At 40.5% G+C, this 19,547-nt stretch overlaps 2 pseudogenes; both read left to right on the forward strand.

The window, feature by feature from the left end:
- Positions 1–19,547, forward strand: part of LOC100060536 (mitochondrial adenyl nucleotide antiporter SLC25A24-like) — a 60,165-nt pseudogene that overhangs the window by 3,662 nt on the left and 36,956 nt on the right.
- On the forward strand, positions 5,378–6,444 carry LOC111773649 (transcriptional repressor CTCF pseudogene; annotated as a pseudogene).

The following is a 19,547-nucleotide window of genomic DNA, read 5'->3' on the forward strand; positions in this document are numbered from 1 at the left end:
TCCTCCTGTGTCGGCTGGTCATGGTGAACCCCCATGTAGTTAAAGGTGTAAGTTTAGGGAGAGGTAATGCTATAGCAGTGGTGGGGCATGGAGAGCTGGGCCACTCTTTGTGTAACCTGCTTGTGCTTGATCTCAGATGCATTATTCCATCACATGGATCGCTGCTGAGTTCACCAAAACTTATGATTAGGTGGGTCTGAGAGAACCCAACTCATGACAGGCAACTCTGGCTATATGGTCATTTGATCTCCCATATTTAAGCACTCTGTCTGTCAGGGCCCCCTAGCATGCTAGGAACTGTGACAGTGTTTTGCTGCATATTTTCCTTCTGGGGCTTGTGGTAAACTCTATGCAACATCTTTTCCTACCTCTGATACTTTTAATACCAAAGAGTCTGCTGGATCAGGTGGCCCAAGAGGCAGGGCTGCTTGCATCGCTTGGACCTGCTGAAAAGCTCTATCCCACTATGGTCCCATTGAAAGCTGTCAGCCTTTCTTGTTTCTCAGAAATGGGTCAGAACAGTTTTCTCAGTTTTCAAATATATTACCTCCAGAACTTAAAGCGACCTCAGGTGTTATGTTTCCTTTTTAGGAGGTGTCAGATCATTTGCCCTTTATTTTGGTGGTGCAGGAGGGCGTGTCCTGACCTGCCCCAGATCACTACTCCTGGAAATACTTAACTGATGCAGTAGACCCTTGAGTCCTCATTGATTCTATTATCTCCCACCCTCTGGAGTGCATGTATCTTACTAAGGCCTCCAACATATTGCTACAACTTGTTCATCTAGTCCAATTAACATGATGTCATCAGTATAGTGGACCAGTAGGATGTTCTGTGGATGTGTGGATGGACCAGGTCCCTTTATGACAGAGGGTGGAAGATTTAAATGTATATTACTGCCCATCCCATGTGAATGCCCACTGCTTCTGGTCCTCCTTCTTAGTAAATGGAAAATAATGCATTCACCAGCTCAATGGCCATATTCTATGTCCCTCAGGCTATGTTAATCTGCTCTAGTAAAGATACCACATCTGGATCGATAGTAGCAATTGGCTCTTCTACTATGAGGTTGAAGTAGTACACTGTCACACTCCACTATGATCCATCTAGCTTCTGTAAGGCTTAGACTGGTGAATTATATGATGGGAACCACCACCCCTGAATTTTTTTTTCTGTGAGGAAGATTGACCCTGAGCTAACATCCATGCCAATCCTTCTCTATTTCATGTGGGACGCCGCCACAGCGTGGCTTGACAAGTGGTGCTAGGTCTGCACTTGGGATCTGAACCCGTGAACCCCAGGCTGCTGAAGCAGAGTATGCAAACCTAACCACTACCCCACCCGGCCGGTCCCAACCCCTGAAATCTTTAGTAGGTCTTTAAAAGTGGCACTAATCTCTGCTGTTTACTCTGGGATGTGATATTGGTTTCTTTTTTTTCCAATTTTTTTTCATTTTGGTAAAATACAGATAACATTACATTTACCATCTTAACCATTTTTAAGTGTACAGTTCAGTGGTATTAAATACATTCATAGTGTTGTATAACCATCACCAGCATTTCTCTTCATAACTCTTTTCACCTTGTAAAACTGAAACTCTGTACAGTTCTTCCCTCCCTCCAACCGCGGGCAGCCACCATTCTACTTTCTGTCTCCATGATTTTGACTATTCTAAGGACCTCATATAATTGGAATCATATAGTATTTGTCTTTTTGTGACTGGCTTACTTCAGTTAGCATAATGTCCTCAAAGTTCATCCATGTTGTAGCATATGTCAGAATCTTTCCTTTTTAAGGCTGAATTATATTCTATTGTATGTATATACCACATTTTTGGTGCTATTTCATTCTCAGCCTTTCATTGATTTCTCCAGTGCATTGATGGCCTCCAGCAACATCCATCCAATTCCATGATTCTTATAATCAGTATTTCTCTGGAATTTCTCAAAAGCTGAGATAGTGCATCAGCCAGTGTGTTCTCTTCCCCACTCACCATCTCTCACAAATGATGGTGTATCATTGTGGAGACTGCTTCCTATGACCATTTCTGGTGCCAGGTGTCATAGGTTGTGTTCAATGAGAACAGCCTCTAATACTCAGGCTTGTGTGCAAGAAGTGTATTAGGGAGTGCTCCCAGGGATAATATCTGTGAGGGCTGAAGGAAGCAGGAGTGGGCAGAGGGAAAAGTTGAACCTTGATGGAATCACAACCAAGGCTTCACGCAATTTAAGAGGAGCTCTGGATCTGGGATAGCCTTTCAGAGTTGTCCTGCCTTTACTACCTGCCTCCTCCCTCCTTCACTCCCTCCCTCAATTATTAAACATAGGCTGCCTCCAGGAAGTGACTTTTCAGCCCAGGGCAGCACGAAGGGAGGGGCTCAACTGAGAGCTATCAATCACCAATACTCCCAGCTACTCTCAGTCCTGGGGAGATGTGGGCAGTGCATCACAGAATCTACTAATAGAGATATATAATAGTGATAATAGTGAAATATTTTGAAAGTAGTACTGATAGCACTAGTTGGTTAATTGGATTTGGAGTGTGAGGTAAAGGAAGAATTCAAGAATGACTCCAGGAGTTTTGGTTTGAACAACTGGATGGATGGTGGTGCCATTTGCTGAGATCAGGCAGAATTGGAGACGTGTGAGGTGGAGCAAGTGGTTAATCAAGAGTTCTTGGTTTGGACATTTGAGGTTCCTGTTAAACAGCCAAGTGGATATATCAAGTAGTAGTTTTGTATTTGGGTCTAAATGTCAGGGGAGATGTCACGGTTAGAGATATGCATCCCCAGCATTATATATGTAAAGCTTTGACACTGGATGAGGTTCCCTAGGGAGAGGCTATGTATGGAGAAGTGGTCTGAGGACTGAGTCCTGGATCACTGCAACATTTTGAGGTCGGGAAGAGGAAGAGCCCACATAGGAGACCGAATAAAAGCAATGAATGAAGTAGAAGGGAAATCAGGAGAGTATGGTCTCTTGGAAGCCAAGGAGGGAGTTATTACATAGAGGTCTGCTGAAAGGTCTTGTAAGATGAAGACTGCATTTAACTGTGGGATTTGTGGAGATGGAGGAAGTGTCCAACCTTGAGTAATTCTGTGTATGTGTGTACCTTATTGTTGGTGTGTCTCTGAGGAAAGTGAGAGGGCCAGGATCCTGAACTGCTGAACGCTTGGCCACTTCCTGTGCTAGTATACACGTTCAAGTCATGAGGGATAGACAATGCAGAGGACTCTCCGAGCTGGGGCTTTGGTCCCAGATCCCTATTCCATTCCTTTCTGTGATGAGAGAAGCTGTGCTGGACTATAGGTGAGATTCCATCTTCTTGCCTTCTGAACTAAATCTAGGCCAGTGTGTCTCAAAACTTGAATATATATGCCTATATAATACCTTTTAAAGAAAAACTATTCTTGTACTCCCAAAGGTTGAGTTAAATAGTTCTCACTTTACTTATCTGTCTATAAATATAAAAGAAAGTATAAAATCATTATGCTTATAGCTCTTATACAACTATAAATCCTAACAAATATACAAGTTAAACAGAAAGAACACTATAGAAACCACTGAAATTCTCATTAATAACATTGACTTAATGAGACAACAAATAGTGTTTGGCTAAAATGAAATTTCCACTTTCTTATGAATATTCTACTGATTGGTAAATTTGTTTGAGTTAAGCATGCTTAAATTATCATGTGTTTGCTCAATTCTCCCCCACTTTCTTTTTTTGAATACTGTGAAGACTGTCATTCATATGCTGGCCTCTGATGTCACTGGATTTCACTTGGCAAAAAAATGCATTATTACCTATGGGTTGAGCCTCTGTTCTCTTTTCCTTAGGCTTCAACAGTCTGGTGTTACTTGATGCTAGTGTGTAAACACAATACACAAGGGCAAGGAAATCGATGTTCATCATTGGTTATAAGGTGGCTATCTGGTTGCTTATGCTATTTGTCTTCAGATTATCTGCAAAAGGAAAACACAAAATTAGAAAATTCTCATACAAAACACTCAGAACCCTCGGAGTTTGTGGATTTCGGGCTGAGAAACTGAGCTAGATTATAGGCAAACTTAAGCTGCCTGGGCCTTGTCTCTTTTCGTCTGGGTTCTACCCCGTTTCCTACAGGACCCTCTGAGGCAAGGGGTGGAGGGCAGGACGTAGGACACGAGCTGTAGAGTTTACCAAGCAGAAAGAAAGGTGCGTTTGTCAGCGCTCTATTTATAATCCTTTTATTCCTCCCAGTAAAACTCTCCTGTCCTGGTCCTATCAGCGCTCTTACTCCTTGAGGAAGAGGAGGTAATAAAGCAGTGGGAAGAAAGCTTTCCTTCCCTCCCTGCCACCAGCCCTTTCTCCTGTCACCTCCGGGACTCTCCTTCTATGGTTAACAACCTCTCCAAGCACTCAAACCTCTTCAAGGGCCTTGCTTCCCCTCCTGTTCTTACTGAAGCAGCTCTCCTCTGAGGAGCCCTCTTGCAGAGCTCTCAGGGGTGGAGTCCCTCCTCCTTTTCCTCCTTAGAAAACCAACTGCTTCTTTGAGGCCCATGCCATCTGCCATCTGACCCAACCATTTAATTCTTTGCTACTTGCTGACCTCCTATTTATACCTCTTGCTCACTGAAGACCTGGCACCTGCTCGCAGTCTTCATCTCAACTCCAGATCCTTCCATTATCCTGGGCGACTTCCGCATCCACTTCACAGATGATCCATGCAACAGGCAGGCTTCCAAGTTCCTTGACTTTGTATGTCCGGTGACCTTCGCCTCCACACCTTTTCAGCATCACCCTCATGGCCCCACTTGGGTAAATTTCCCTAGTAAGCTTTGAGCCCACCTAATAGGGTAGTTGTGAAGATTAATGAGGTAAGACTTTTAGTACAGTGAGGACACATAATAATTGTCACTTAGTAAATGTTAACTGTTATTATTGCACCAATTTAGATCCCTAGGATTGGAGGGTGGTGGAAACAGGGCAAAAAGATTTCCGTTTTTACAGGCTTTACCGGGAGTGTGGGAGATTCGGAGATATTGGAGAGGGAACGTGGCTGGGGAGGGTCGGAGAAGACCGGCGGTGAGCGCGGCTCCCTCCCTGCAGCGCTTCCTGGGTGCGGCCGGGAGGCGCTCGGAGTCCCCGCCGGGCCCCGCGCAGACGCGCTGCGTCGCTGCCGTCTCGGTCCGCAGCCGCCGGGCGGCAGAAATGTGCGCAGGGTGGCTGGGCTTGCGGCGGCTGGAGCAGCCGGGTGGGCGTGGAGGCGCGCGCCCCGGAGGGTGGCGGGGTGGCGGGGGACGCGAGGAGTGCAGGGTCGTCCCGCCCGAGGCCGCAAGATGTCTAAGTGAGCATCAAGATCCCTTCCGCCGTGTCTTCCTTTTCCACAGAGTAACTTTGCAGGCGTCGAAAGGTAGTGCTCCTAAAAGTTCCCGCTGCGACATGGCCTTGGGGATCAGGGGGCAGGCCACGTGCCCGCGAGAGTGCTTTCAAGCGCTACGAGTGCCGCACGCCCTTGGGCGAGAGGACGTCCTACCGGGCCCTGGGCCGCCACGCCGGCAGGGACAAATGCAAGCTGAAGAGGCACATGGTCACCCACCCGGGCGAGAAACCCGACGAGTGTTCCATTTGCCACACTTGGTTTACCCAGAGTGGTTCCATGGAGATGCACATGGCTCAGAAACACACTAAGAATGTGGCCCATTTCACTGTTCGCACTATGACATAGTCTTAGCCCGAAAACACGATTTGGGCGCCCATTTGCGAAAGCAGCATTCCCCGATGGAGCAGGGCAAGAAGTGCCCTGACTGTGCTTCCGTGTTGCTCCAGCTACGGGAATGCCTTCTGCCAGCACCAAATCCCGTGAAAACGAGGAGCGCTTCAAGTGTGACCAGTGCCATTATGCGTGCAAACAGAAACGGCACACGGCCTTACACAAAAGAACCCAAACTGGGGAGAAGCATCTTAACTGTGGTCATTGTGACAAGGCCTTCCGCAATGTCAAGCTCCTCAGAGTGCGCATCAGACAGCACCACGGGCCCGCATTTACCCCTAGTCGCTCCCGTCTGCTGGAAGTGTGGAAAAATGTTTACATCCCGGAGCAACTTGGCAAAACACGATTGTATTGGCCCCCGTGACATAGAAGGCGAGAATGGAGGAGAAAATAAGAGTAAGTGTGTCACAAAGAGGAAAATATCCCCTAAGAAGGAGGTCTTCTTAAAGAGTGACAGCCCTGAGCCGGTCCTGGCCCACAGTGAGGAAGTGGTTATGTTTGAGCAAGTGGGAACCACAGGTGCAGCCGGGGACTCAGTGAAAAGGGATGCTGCCAGCAAAAGCCGCTTTCCCACTTAGCCCTAGCCCATGGATGTTTTTTCCAGGCTGAAAACCAGGACTCTGAGGCAAGGAGAGTGTAATAAAAGAACGTGATGCAGAGACGGAGGTGGTGAAGAGGCGTAGCCTCATGGCGGAGATTTTTAACCCTTCTCTCCTTCATGGTGAAGGGGCGGTGCTTGTTCGTCGATACGGGCGGGATTGTCTTTAAAGAACTCAAACATAAATTATTTTTCTTTCCTTTTTAGCTTTGGTAGACGCATCCTTTAGTCTGTTTTACCAAACCTGCTGAGGTCTGTTAGAAAAATGTGACTTTTCTAAAGTTTACTCTCTCATGTTAGCAAATAGCCTATTAGGATAACCCTTTTCCTTAATCATTTACTGTGAGTTGCTTAGGATAGCAGTACATTGATCAACCGACATGGAGACATTTATAGCAGCCATTCCATACAGGTGAACTGCTCCTTGACTGACACACAGTTTCCCAGATATTTACTTCTGCTTCCCAGGACAGTTCCTGTTGGAAAATACAGATTTGAGAATCGTTACACTTTTATTTTTTTAGCTTTTAATTTGTGTACAGACACTTAAAATGCTTTCTTTATCCTAAGCTGTTAATTTTTTGTGTTATTGATGTTCATTGTTTACCCTGTTTCTAAATGACTCAGAGTGACTACAAAAATGATTCTTATGGGTACCCTGGTAAAATAGTGGATCCATTTCTAAAACCGTAAATTAGCTTACAATATTAATTATTTGATGCTAAATTCCAGAATTAAAAAAAGATATCTTACAACTTTTGTATAGCTCTTGTTTATCATCTTTTTAATTCTTTTAAGGAAATTTCAGGTCCTGAGAGCCTTTGATTGCATAAACAATCACATGCACACACCAGTTTAAAATTAGTTGAGTGTGAAAAACTCACCCACAACTTCTTGAAATGACATACATGGTATAAAATTTTGAATTAGGGCAGCCTCTTGTCCAATAATGTTACAAACCATACGGATAAGCCACTGGCTAGTCATATGACCATTGACAAAGCAAGCAGAAGAGTGACAGAACTAGCATTTATTGGTCATTTACTTTGAGCTAGGTACTGCCTTAGGTACTTTATTTACAATTTCCATTTCATTTTAAATTTATGTTTTCTGTGCCTTGTGTAAAGAACGAGAGAATAAAAGAGAGTGTCTAAGTTTGCCTTTAATAAGAATTCTGATTCTACGGGGCTGGCTCCATGGCCTAGTGGTTAAGTTTGGTGTGCTCTGCTTCAGTGGCCCGGGTTCAGTTTCTGGGCATGGACCTACACTGCTCATCAGTGGCCATGCTGTGGTGACCCACATACAAAATAGAGGAAGATTGCCATAGATATTAGCTCAGGGTGAATCTTCCTCAAGCAAAAAGGGGAAGAGTGGCCCTGGGCTAACATGTGTTGCCAATCTTCTTCAGGAAAAAAAAATTCAGATTCTAATTTGAATTCTCAGAATAATGTAAATCACCTGGAGAAATGAACCTCACTGACCCTTGGAGAAATTAGCAAACTCTTATCTTAAAAACAACTTAAACTTCTTCATTTTTATATGCCTTAAAAAAGTAAAACTGTTGTCCTTCACAATAAGATTTTCTTGTACGACTTCAAAAAACTTTCCTCATTTTATCCTCTAGTTTTGTTTCTTGTTAGCAAATGTAATGGATAGGAAAGCATGTGGTTCCCATACGTGTATTCTTAGCAATGATGTATGACTTTATTCTACCGTAAAAATGTGTTGAGGGAGAGGTGTGATTATCAGTGGAATGCAAATAAGGTATGACAAAAAACTACTCATTGATTAGAATAGTTTCTGGAAATTTAACAGTAGTAGAATAAAAAAGCATTTATTGGCAAAGGAGGAAGTTGAAGCCAGTTGGTAGAAGATGCTACTTAACAATTCTGATATAAAAGCATTTAAAAGGTTCCAGTGAAAGAAAATATGTTTTGATCTATCTTACTCCAACAACCTCTATGCCCATTTAAATTCCATGGTGTTTGCACAATGTAGCATCTTGGGAATGCTACAAATTGACCTGCTTTCCAAAGGAAAAAATATATGTACATCTTGGAACTTCATTAAACAAACACTACAGCAGAAAGTTGTAAATTGCTTTGGAAGACTTGTCCAGCAAAAGAGATGGAAGAGGGCTAAGTGAAATTGGTAGAGGAGGCTTAAAAATTACAGGAAAATGAACAAATAAATGGAAGAAAAATTCCAATCTTATATAATACTATTTTCTTTCAGCATTATAAATATATCAAGCATACATTTATAAAGTATGGCAGAATTTAGGGACAAACTTTAAAGTTTGGCTGTGATATCCTAAGAGTTAATGTGAAATTTAAAAATTTGAGAACTTTAGAGTGACATATAATGGTAATTTTGCCAATTTATGTTTATGTTTTTCTAGATGTTTTGGATTTCTAAGAAGTTTGCCGAAATTTAAAGTAAAGGAAAAAACTAGTTGAAATGTGTTTTGTTTCACTTAGCAAACAAGAAACAAGTATCATGATACTTACCATATCATGATAAGTAACAGGATGCTTCGCCTCTTTAAAATTAATTTTAGTAGTATATAGCATGAGGAATCAATGAAAGACATTCTAAATAATAAATCTCCTCCCCCTTCACCTCTTAAAAGTAGAAAGACTTAGTTATCTTCTTATGCTATGAGAACAAAACATTATTCCAACAAACTTTCCTACTATATAAATGATGTGTACAATTTTTTCCCCCTACATCTTTGTTTTCCTTAGAACAAATTTCTAAGTGAATAATTCAAAGATCATAAGGTATGAATATTTTTAAGGATCTTAATACATAATGCAAAATTATTATCTAGTTAGATTGTACCTATTTGTTGCCGTTTTTGAGAGTGCTTGTTTTCCTACACTCCCATCAACAATGGGTAGTTTAAAAAAATTATTTCCAATTCAGTATGACAAGCAGCATGTTAATATACTTTATGGCTATAATTTCAAATGATATAATTACTTTATCATGCCATCTGGTCTTAATAGCAGAGGTTACTTTTTGCTTATAATGTTTTTTGACCTATACTTTTTTTTTGTTTTCTTCTGAATATGCTCAAATCTATCAGTCTTTTTGATTTGGTTTCTTTTGTTTTATTTTGGTTCAATATAGTTAACTTTAAATGTCAACAGTAGTTTTTAACCTTCCTGTGTAATTTTCACCCTTAAGTGCTTTGCATCCAATTTCTACCTGTACAGGTTAGTAGGTTCAGGTATGGGAAATAATATTTAAGCCAACAAACATGAGAAGATGTTTGATTTCATTAATAATGCAAATTGAAATAAGGAAACACTTTAATTTCTCCTTCCTTTCTCCCTTTCTTGTCAGTAAGATTGGCAAACATTTGAAAAGTTTGCTAGTGTTCAGTATTTGTCATAATATGAGGAAGCAGGCACCCTAAAATTTTTGAGAGGAACATAAATTGGCATTCCCTTTTTGGATGGTAATTTGGCAGTATCAAACTTGAAAATGTACATATCCTTTGATTCAATTCTCTTTCTAGGAATCTATGTTACTAATAATTGAAATTCAAAGATTGTAATTTCACAAGAACATTCATTGTAGCATGTTTTGTAGTAGTAAAAATTTGGGAATAGGTGAACCATTCTTAGAATGATTAAATAAAATCCACAAAATGTATTTTCTTTATACTGTGTCTCCCTCCACATTTTAAAACTTTATCCAACAAGTGTTTATCAAGTGCCTGTTGTGTGTTGGAAGCTGTTCTATGTGCCTGAGACGGAGCAATGAACTAGACAGACAAAGTCCTTATTTCTTGGAGCTTCTGTTTTCGTGAGAGAGGCAGGCAGTAAACAGATAAACAAGGTAATTTTATAATGCTGTCTGACTACATATGCCTCTCTGACCTCATCTCCTGTTATTCTTCCATCTCCCACTCACTCTCTCCTTTGCTCACTTATTACTCTGCTCCATCAGTGTCGACATTCTTGGTGTTTCCAACACATACTAGGCAGGCTCTTGCCTAGAGGCCTTTGCAGTTGCTGTGCTGTCTGCCTGGAATTGCCCTTCCCCAGATACCTGCACCGCTCTCCTCTCTTTCAGATGTTTCTTTAAGTGTCACCTTCCTGTGGAGTCCTTCTTTGACTCACCATTTAAATTGCTAGTCCCCTTCCCTCTCTCTGTTCTTTCCTTGCATTATTTTTCTCCTTAGCACCCTTCGTTGGCTAGCATACTATGTATTTTACTCATTTACCTTGCTTATTGACTGGCTTCCCCATTAGGATGTAACCTTTATTAGGGAAGGACTTTTTGTCTGTTTCGTTCGTTGCTGTGTCTCTAGCACCTAGAGCAGACCCTTGCACATGATAGATGCTGAATAAATATTTGTAGAGGGAATGAAAGAAAGCCAAGAATGTAGTGTAATACAGTTGAAAGGGACTGGGAGGGATGCTGTTTACATGGGGTGATTATGAAAAGTCTCAACAAGAAGGTAACCCTTGAGCAGAAGGCCGAGTGATGACAAGGAACTGGTGGTGTGAAGATTTAGGGCAATCGTCTCCAGGCAGAAGAAACAGTGCAAGTTCCTGAGGTGGAATGGGCTAGGAGGGTGTAATAATGAGGGGAAAGTGGTAGGAAATGAGGTCAGAGAAGCAGCTGAGCTTTTTGGGTCATGTAAAATGATTGGATATTATTCTAAAATCAAAGCTCTTAGGGGTGAGGAGACTGACATACTCTGACTGGCATCTTTGAAATATTCTGGCTGCTGTATAGAGGATAGATTATAAGAAGGAAACGAGTGTATTGGGGGGGAATGGAGAGAGACGGGAGAACAGTTAGGAAGCTGCTGCAGAAGTACAAATGAGATGATGATGACTCGGACACAGGTGGTGGCAGCAAGAATGGAGAATGGATTCAGGATATATTTTATAAATATGGCAGATAGGACTTACTGGGCTTTTTTGAGGCCAATTTTTTTTTCTTTGAGGAAGATTAGCCCTGAGCTAACATCTGCTGCCAATCCTCCTCTTTTTGCTGAGGAAGACTGGCCCTGAGCTAACATCTGTGTCCATCTTCCTCTACTTTATATTACTTTATATGTGGGATGTCTGCCACAGCTTGGCTTGACAAGTGGTGCATAGGTCTGCACCCGGGATCCGAACTGGAGAACCCCAGGCTGCTGAAGTGGAATGTGCGCACTTAAGTGCTGTGCCACCGGGCCAGCACCAAGGCCAATTTTTTTTTTACTGGCCAATTTAATCTCTATATATGTACAGTATTTCACAAATTATAAGTGGATTGACAATTATATTACAAGCTCATGAGAACTTACATAAAGCTACTGCTCTAGATTTTGGTGCATTTTGTGCCAGGTGCTTTAGTAAATATTACAAACATAAAGGAACTCACTGCTTCAATTCATGAGCATCAGCTTTGAAAAAAACCGTATGTGAGCCAATCCTGATGGCCTAGTGGTTAAAGTTCAGCACGCTCACCACTTTGGTGGCCCAAGTTCGTTTCCCAGTCATGGAATCATACCACCTGTCTGTTGGTTGCCATGCTGTGGCAGTGGCTCACATAGAAGAAGTGGAAGGACTTACAAGGATATACAACTGTGCACTTTGGGAGGAAAACATGAAAAAAGAGGAAGATTGGCAACAGATGTTAGCTCAGGGCTAATCTTTGCCTGCCAAAAAAAAAAAAAAAAAAGCATATGTGTCATCTTGTAGAAGATTTAATATGTCAAACCCAAGAAAATCAATAACTAAACTAGAAAAGAAACACTATTAAAGAAAAGTTGGTAATAAAAGTGTTAGGTTAAAATATTAGGTTTAAAAATTTAGCAATTGGACTTAGGATCCAGAAAGTGTATGCATAGGATCCAGAAAGTGTATACGAATTGGGAATTTTAAGAAAAGACCCCCAAGTTCTGCTTCATGATTACTACTACAGTCCAAAAGAATAATTCTGGGTTGCTATAGTGTCTTCCCTGCTAGTATAAACCAGTGTTTCATAGTTCTAAAGAAACAAGATGGTAATTCACATAAATGGGTTTTAAAATAAGATTCTTCTCATTCAAAATAAAATAAAACTAAATGTGACCTCCAGCAAATTGCAAAGAAATCTTATCAAAATGTTGACCAAATAAAGAAGTCAGACCACCCAGTTACCTTCACTGACTGCCTCAGAGCGCAGAGCTGGCACAAGGAAGGGGAGACATGAGTGGAGTTGTGGCTCTGCCCCTACCCAGCCTGCAGTGTGAGGGGGACAAAAACCCTTCAGCTTCCCTGGGGTTTTGCTTCCTCAGGGATAGAACTGTGGGGAGAGGGCGGGCTTGATGACTTTTAAGAGACCTTTCAACTAGAAGGATGTTTGAGCAGACATTTAAGGTGGCAAAGAAATGGATTAAAACTGGTGGGTGAAGAATTTCTTACCTTTTGATCCCATCACTCAGAATGATTCTGCACTACAGTCCAAGGAAATCTTTGCCAGATACTTTCATCTAATGGCTGGTACTGCTAAAGGGTGAGCAAATGAGGCATCTGACAATGAAATGTTTGATAAATATATATAAAGGCCGTGCCAAGTTTAGGTGGAAAAATAATGCACCACCACGTCACATCAGCAGTTAAGACTTCCTGCCTCTGAATTTTGAGAACCATGAGTCTGGTCAGGAGATGCACCTTCAAGCTATTCAACAAGATCTAATGAGTGCACACCTGTTAACAATACGTTTCCTGAAATCCTCCCAGGAAGGCAACTTGAATGAAACTGATTCTAAAAGCAAGGATGCAAGAGACTTAAGTGCAGGGTAGGATTTTTTTCTTTACAGAACAGAAAGATGACCCAAAGATAGTGACGGCTTCTCATTTTCTGTCCCCTAAAAAGAATATAGGGATAGTCTTCCTCAAGCAAAAAAATGAGAAAGGTTGGCAACAGATGTTAGCTCAGGGCCAATCTTCCTCACCAAAAAAAAAAAAAAAATCACTTAAGGTACTTGGCCTTGCAACTGTGACTGAAAAACTAGGACAATGGATGCCCATGGAAATCATAATTAGTATGAGTGAAATGTGCCAATGTTAGCATGGTATAGTGACTTGACTTGCAGTATGTCTCTGCAATGAGTTTCTTCTTTCTTGTAAGACGTTTTTAAAGCTGGAGATACCAACAATGATTCAAGATTGGACTTTGAAGAATTTGTGCAGTACCTTCAAGACCACGAGAAAAAAATGAGGCTGGCATTTAACAGTGTGGACAAAAATAATGATGGTGGGTGTGCGTGTTTTATCCACAATTAGCTTAACACGAGTAATAACTGTCAGTACTAAAGAATAATTTTAATATTCCTTAATAGTCTTTAACTCCTATTTTCAAAGAGTCAGTTATTTTCATTACTTGTCTACCAGTAATTTTTTAATTTCTAAGAATAATATATATCGTATTTATTAGTATTATAATTTATTACCATCTTTTTAATATAATAATTTTTGTCCTCGGAATTTAAAGCTTCTTGGCTTAGTGAGTAGGCGTCTCTACTCTTTTGCAATATATTAGCTGAAAGTATCATGGTAATTTAAAAAATTACATTTATTGTTTTTTTGCTGATTTTGGAAATATTTCAGTTTCAGGAAGGTTAGATAACACAGAAAAGCTCCTGAAAGAAAGCAAAAGTTACATGTAACCTTGCTGTCTAGAGATAAACTTTAGCATTTGAATATATTTTTATATTTCCTTCTAGACTTTTTGTCTGTTTCTTTCTTGGTTTCTCTCTTTTTCTTTATTGAAATTGCAATCACACTCTACGTATAGTTTGGTGTCCTACTTTTTTCTTTTAATGTCATAATGTAAGCATTTTTACTTCATTTAATATTCTTCACAAACATAACTTTTAATGACTCTGACATATTCCATTTATGAGTAGACTTATCTACTCATTCTCATATTGTTAGATATTGGATGTTTCTAGTCTTTTACTCTTATGCTAGTACTGCGATCAGGATCTGTGCTGATCTGCAGAGGAAAGGTATACTCTGTTTTGTTACAAACCCTTAAATCAGAGAGACTGAATGTAAAAGTAGAATACCACTTCTGTATCCATAAGTGGCTAATCCACTGTGGGTAATTAGAATCTAATTATACCCTTTTTAAGAAACATATATGTTAATTTTTAAGTTTTATGAAATCTAATTTTTATTAATTGAAAAATTCGAAGTGTACCAAAACAGCTATTTAAAGGATTCTGCTGATGGATTCTGGGGTAAAACAAAGTGTAACCTGAATGTCAAGGCTTTAGTGACCTGTGAGCATAAAAGTGATTACATTTCTCTTATTGCAGGGCTCTAAGCTTCCATTTGTTTTCCAGAAGGAAGTTGAGGCCTCTCTGGGCCCTCGTGCTGAAGCAGTACCCAGAAGCTTTAGAAGTACTGCTTACTAATGTCTGTAAGCTAGACCTGGTCATCCTTTGCTGCTGATCTAAGACTGATAGTTCTGCTCTTGTGCTCTTCTGGAATTTCACTCTGTTGTTGATGGTTACCACTGTGAGCATCATTTGTAAACTGAAAATCCACTTGGTCAGATAATCAGTGAAATCAGAGTGCTATCAGTAAAAGTATAATGCTGCTATTGTCCTTGCTAAAACTGAAAATCAGTGCTTGTAGGTCTTGGTAATCATAGAGAATATTCCTTCTGAGGCAAGATGGACATCCCAAAGTAATAGTGATTAGCAATATAGATCTTTTAATTGCTGCCTCAACTAGTCACACTGGAACATCACAGCTCAGCCCCCAAAGTCCTGCAGAAGTACTGTTGTGGTAGGGCTACTGTCCAGATTCCCGCGGGCTTCATTTGTTTGGAGCGCCTGAGCTGTGACAGTAGCTATGAAGCTCTCCTGTTGCCTCACCTGCATGGCAGAGCTAGGCTCTGAAGCCCTGCGGAGGCGCTGCTCTGGTTGAGCGGCCTGCTCTCTGTGTCGTCATTGCTGCTGCCTCAGTGACCACCTTTGTGCAGAGCTCAGTCGATTCACCTTGGCCAGCAGGCTTTTTGTGGGTGGGAAAGGCAATACCTCCTCTGTTATGGGTTGAATTGTGTCCCCCTAAAAAGATATGTTGAAACCTTAGCCCCTAGTACCTCAGACTGTGACCTTCTTTGGAAATAGGTCTTTACAAAAGTAATCAAGTTAAAATGAGGTCATTAGGTTATGCCCAATATCTAAAATGACTAGTGTCATATTCAGGGGAAATTTGGACACAGAGACAGACTCGCACACAGGAAGATGATGTGAAGTGGCTGTTTGATGATGGAGTCAGGAATGGAGTGAGGCATCTACAAACCAAGGAAGATGTAAGGCTGCCAGAAGCTGGGAGAGAGGCATAGAACAGATCCTTCCGCAGCATCTTCAGGCGGAGTGTGGTGGCCCTGGTGACACCTGCATTTCAGACTTATGGCCTCCAGAACTGGGAGACAACAAATTCCTCCTTTTCTAAGCTACCCAGATTGTGGTGCTTTGCTACAGCAGCCCTAGGAAGCTAAGACACTCCGCCCTCTTGTCATGCTTAACCAGAAAGTATCTATTTAATATCAGAATATTTTGGACTTCAAAGTACAGCTTTTTCAATTCATATGAACATGCAGCCACTTCCTCCCAGAATGTACAAGTGTATCCCGGATTGGCTGGGATAGGGTAATTTCTGGTATCAGGTGTGTGTCGTTGACCTTGGAGCCATTTCCCCCCAAATCCTATCACTGGATCTGGCTCACTGCGTCAGACTTTTCCCCTCTTGTCCTTCCCAACATCACTGTTCCTCTTAGGACTCTCCCAGTTCATCACACGTTTGTATGTGTTAAATATTAATATAGACAGGATTCAGTGTTTACCACCCCCTGTCTATCCCCCAGGAGGCTTTCCAGGCCTTATGCCGATCAGTGGAGACAAGAGGATGCATGTGGGCTGGTTTAATATCAAACTCACTAGCTGGAAGCGTTTAAGCCCCAGTGGGAACTGATCTGTTTAACTTCTCTCACCAAGAAGTGTTTGCACCCCTGCTCCTGTTCAGCCAAAACGTTCATGGAATGCTATTATAAATATGTGAATGAAGTAGTTATTAAACATAATTTCATCATTAAGATTCTTTTTTGGATGGAGTCTTTTGGAGATTGAGGAGGTGGTGAGAAAGGAACTGACATTTATTGGACTCTTCTGTCTACCATGTCTGTTTAGCTACTTTATCTTCTAAGTCTTATTTTTGTCTTACGCAATCCTCACAGCAGCTACATTTTACAGATGAGAACACCTAAGGCTGAGGAAGGTTAAGTAATTTTGCTTTACGCTGGCTATCCAGTGAACCACATCTCGCAGGATTTCTGCCTTTGTGTAGCCCTGAACCACATTGACCTGGGCTTGGCCATTTGACTTACTTCAGCCATTGGGACATTAGCAAGGCTTGATAAGTACTTGCCTGTTGGGGCTTGTCCTCTTGTAATACTCCCTCCTGAATACCCTGAGGCACCAGAAAAGAGGTCTAGCTACTCAGCTGGAAAGACTACACGGAGAGAGATGCCCAGTTAGTCTCCAACTGTTCCACATTCCCGTCTCAGGTCGCAGACATGTGAGTGAAGCCAGCTTGGATTTCTGGCTACAGTTGAACCTCCAGATGATTGAATTCGTGTGAGTGACCCGGGCAAGACCAACAGAAGAATCAATGAGTTGCACCAAGCTCAGATTGCATAGTCGTGGTCAAATACAGTCTTTTTAAACCACTAAATTTTGGGGTGTTTGTTATTTACCAACAAATCACTGGTACAGGAAGGGAATATTTTGTATTTCTCCCTGGAATTACAGTCCTCCCAGGAGGGCTGTTAGTGCTGGAATGGTTATAATCCTCCTCTTCATCCATCTACTATTATTCCACTAGATCCATTTCAAGTCCATTTTCTCAATGAAAGCTTGTTGCATATAATTAAAGACAACATTGAATCTTCCCTTTCAGTCCATAGGCCTTGACTATATGTTGGATCACGTTACCTAATTTTTTTCTACATTGTAGCTTGAATTTTTTTTTTTTTTGAAGATTTTATTTTTTTCCTTTTCCTCCCCAAAGCCCCCTGGTACATAGTTGTATATTCTTCATTGTGGGTCCTTCTAGTTGTGGCATGTGGGACGCTGCCTCAGCGTGGTTTGATGTGCAGTGCCATGTCCATGCCCAGGATTTGAACCAACGAAACACTGGGCCGCCTGCAGCAGAGCGCGCGAACTTAACCACTCGACCACGGGGCCAGCCCCCGTAGCTTGAATTTTTAACTTTTTTAGGGTAAGGAGTACTTAATATATTTTGGTTCAATGAAGTAAACAGTTTTTGAGCAATGTATGTGAGCTAGTGCACTAGGAACTACATTAACCAAGGTCTTCAGAAGCACACAGTTTTGGGTGAAGTAAGAATAAACATACATAGCTGTACAGAAGGTAGACGATGATCACTGCTATAAAAGTGATACAGGGAAAGCTTAATTGTGCCCAGGGGCAATTTATATTTGTGTTGGGTCAATATATAAATAATTGAAAAGAAAGGGTTTCATGAACAAGGAGAATAGCTTTAACAAAGGCAGAATTGGGCAATTGCCAGACAAGGTCAGAGCTGGTTAATATGGCATTTCAAGTTTGACCCTAATTTACTATTTTTAGTGGAAGATTTCATTGATATGTAGCATATATAACCAAGTACATAAATTATAAGTAAAAGCTCCGTGAATTTTCCCAAGATGAACATACAACCTGAAAACAGCATCCAGATTGAGAAGTAGAATATTACAGCATCTCAGAAGCATCTCTTTGGTATCCCCTCCAAATCCCTACCACCCTCCAAAGTAGCTATTATCCTGCTGCCTCTCCTGATGAGCTATGTGTTTAAAGTTCCAGGAGAATATGGAATACTTAATTTTTCCTTTACAACACCCAGCAGTTCGTTAATGTAGCTAACATAGGATATAGTTGTGTTAAAAAGTTTGGTGTTGTATTTTATTTTAAGTATATTGTTTCTGTTGAAGCTTACCTTATAAAATGTTGAGTGGCCTTATTTTCGTGCCCCTAAATCAGATCTTCATTACTAGCTTTTTAATTCTTTCCATGTAGGTACAATAATCAAGATCTATTATAGATATGCAATCTCCTATGGAAATCCTTGGGGCTGGATATGTTTAGAAATTTAGAATTTGGATATTAGAAAAGCAATACAGTGCATGTATGATATATAATGTAATACTCCAAGCAGAGGCTGGGGTATCACTGTGCAATTATGTACATGAATATTTCTTCAATGGAACAAATGAATAATCACACTAAATTAGATAAATGACTGAAATTAACCTCATATCAGTTTAAACCAAGTTTTGCCACCAAATGAATTTTGGTGCCAAACTTACAAAACATCTTTTAGTTTTTACAGCTTTTTAAGCTTTCAGTTGTGAATATGGGATTATAGGCCTATAAAACATGTATGCTTTTTAAGACTACTGCATTCTAAGTATATTTTGCCTTGTTATCTTTTCAGATACTTTAATGTAACATTTTTCACTTTTTAAAGGAGTAATAGAAACTTCAGAAGTAATTGCTGCTTTGAAATCATTGGGTATGAATATTTCTGAATCTCAGGCAAAAAAGATTCTACAAAGGTCAGCCCTTATCCTTATTTTTAATAGTTTTTATTTTTGTTTAACATTCTATGTTAGAAAATAATTGCTATAAATGTAGCTCCTTCATTTCTTCTTAGGTTTGATAACATCAGCTTTTATTGACAGTGTTAAATGAAAGAACTCTAAGAAATTTATTGAACTGTGAGAATGCTGCTGACTAAATCACAAAGTGTTCTCTTTACAAAGTCCCCAGGATAAAGTTCTGCCTGCTTCTAGTTCAAAGAATAGTTGTAATTCTCTTAAGCAATTGATTTAAAAAAATTTTTATTTTTAGCTTTTTTTGACATACAAAAAAACTGTACATAATTAATATATACAACTTGATGAGTTTGGAGGTAAGTGTATACCAGGAAACGATTACCACAATCTATGCCATAAATATACCCATCACTTCCAAAGTTTCCTCCCACCTTCTTATTTATTATTATTATTTTTGATAAGAAAACTTCCTTTTTGTAGTTAAAACAATTTTTAAAAAATTTTGATTGAGGTATAATTGACATCACATTATATTAGTTTCAGATGTAC

Source organism: Equus caballus, chromosome 5, assembly GCF_041296265.1.
Source record: "Equus caballus isolate H_3958 breed thoroughbred chromosome 5, TB-T2T, whole genome shotgun sequence".
Taxonomy (NCBI): Eukaryota; Metazoa; Chordata; class Mammalia; order Perissodactyla; family Equidae; genus Equus; species Equus caballus.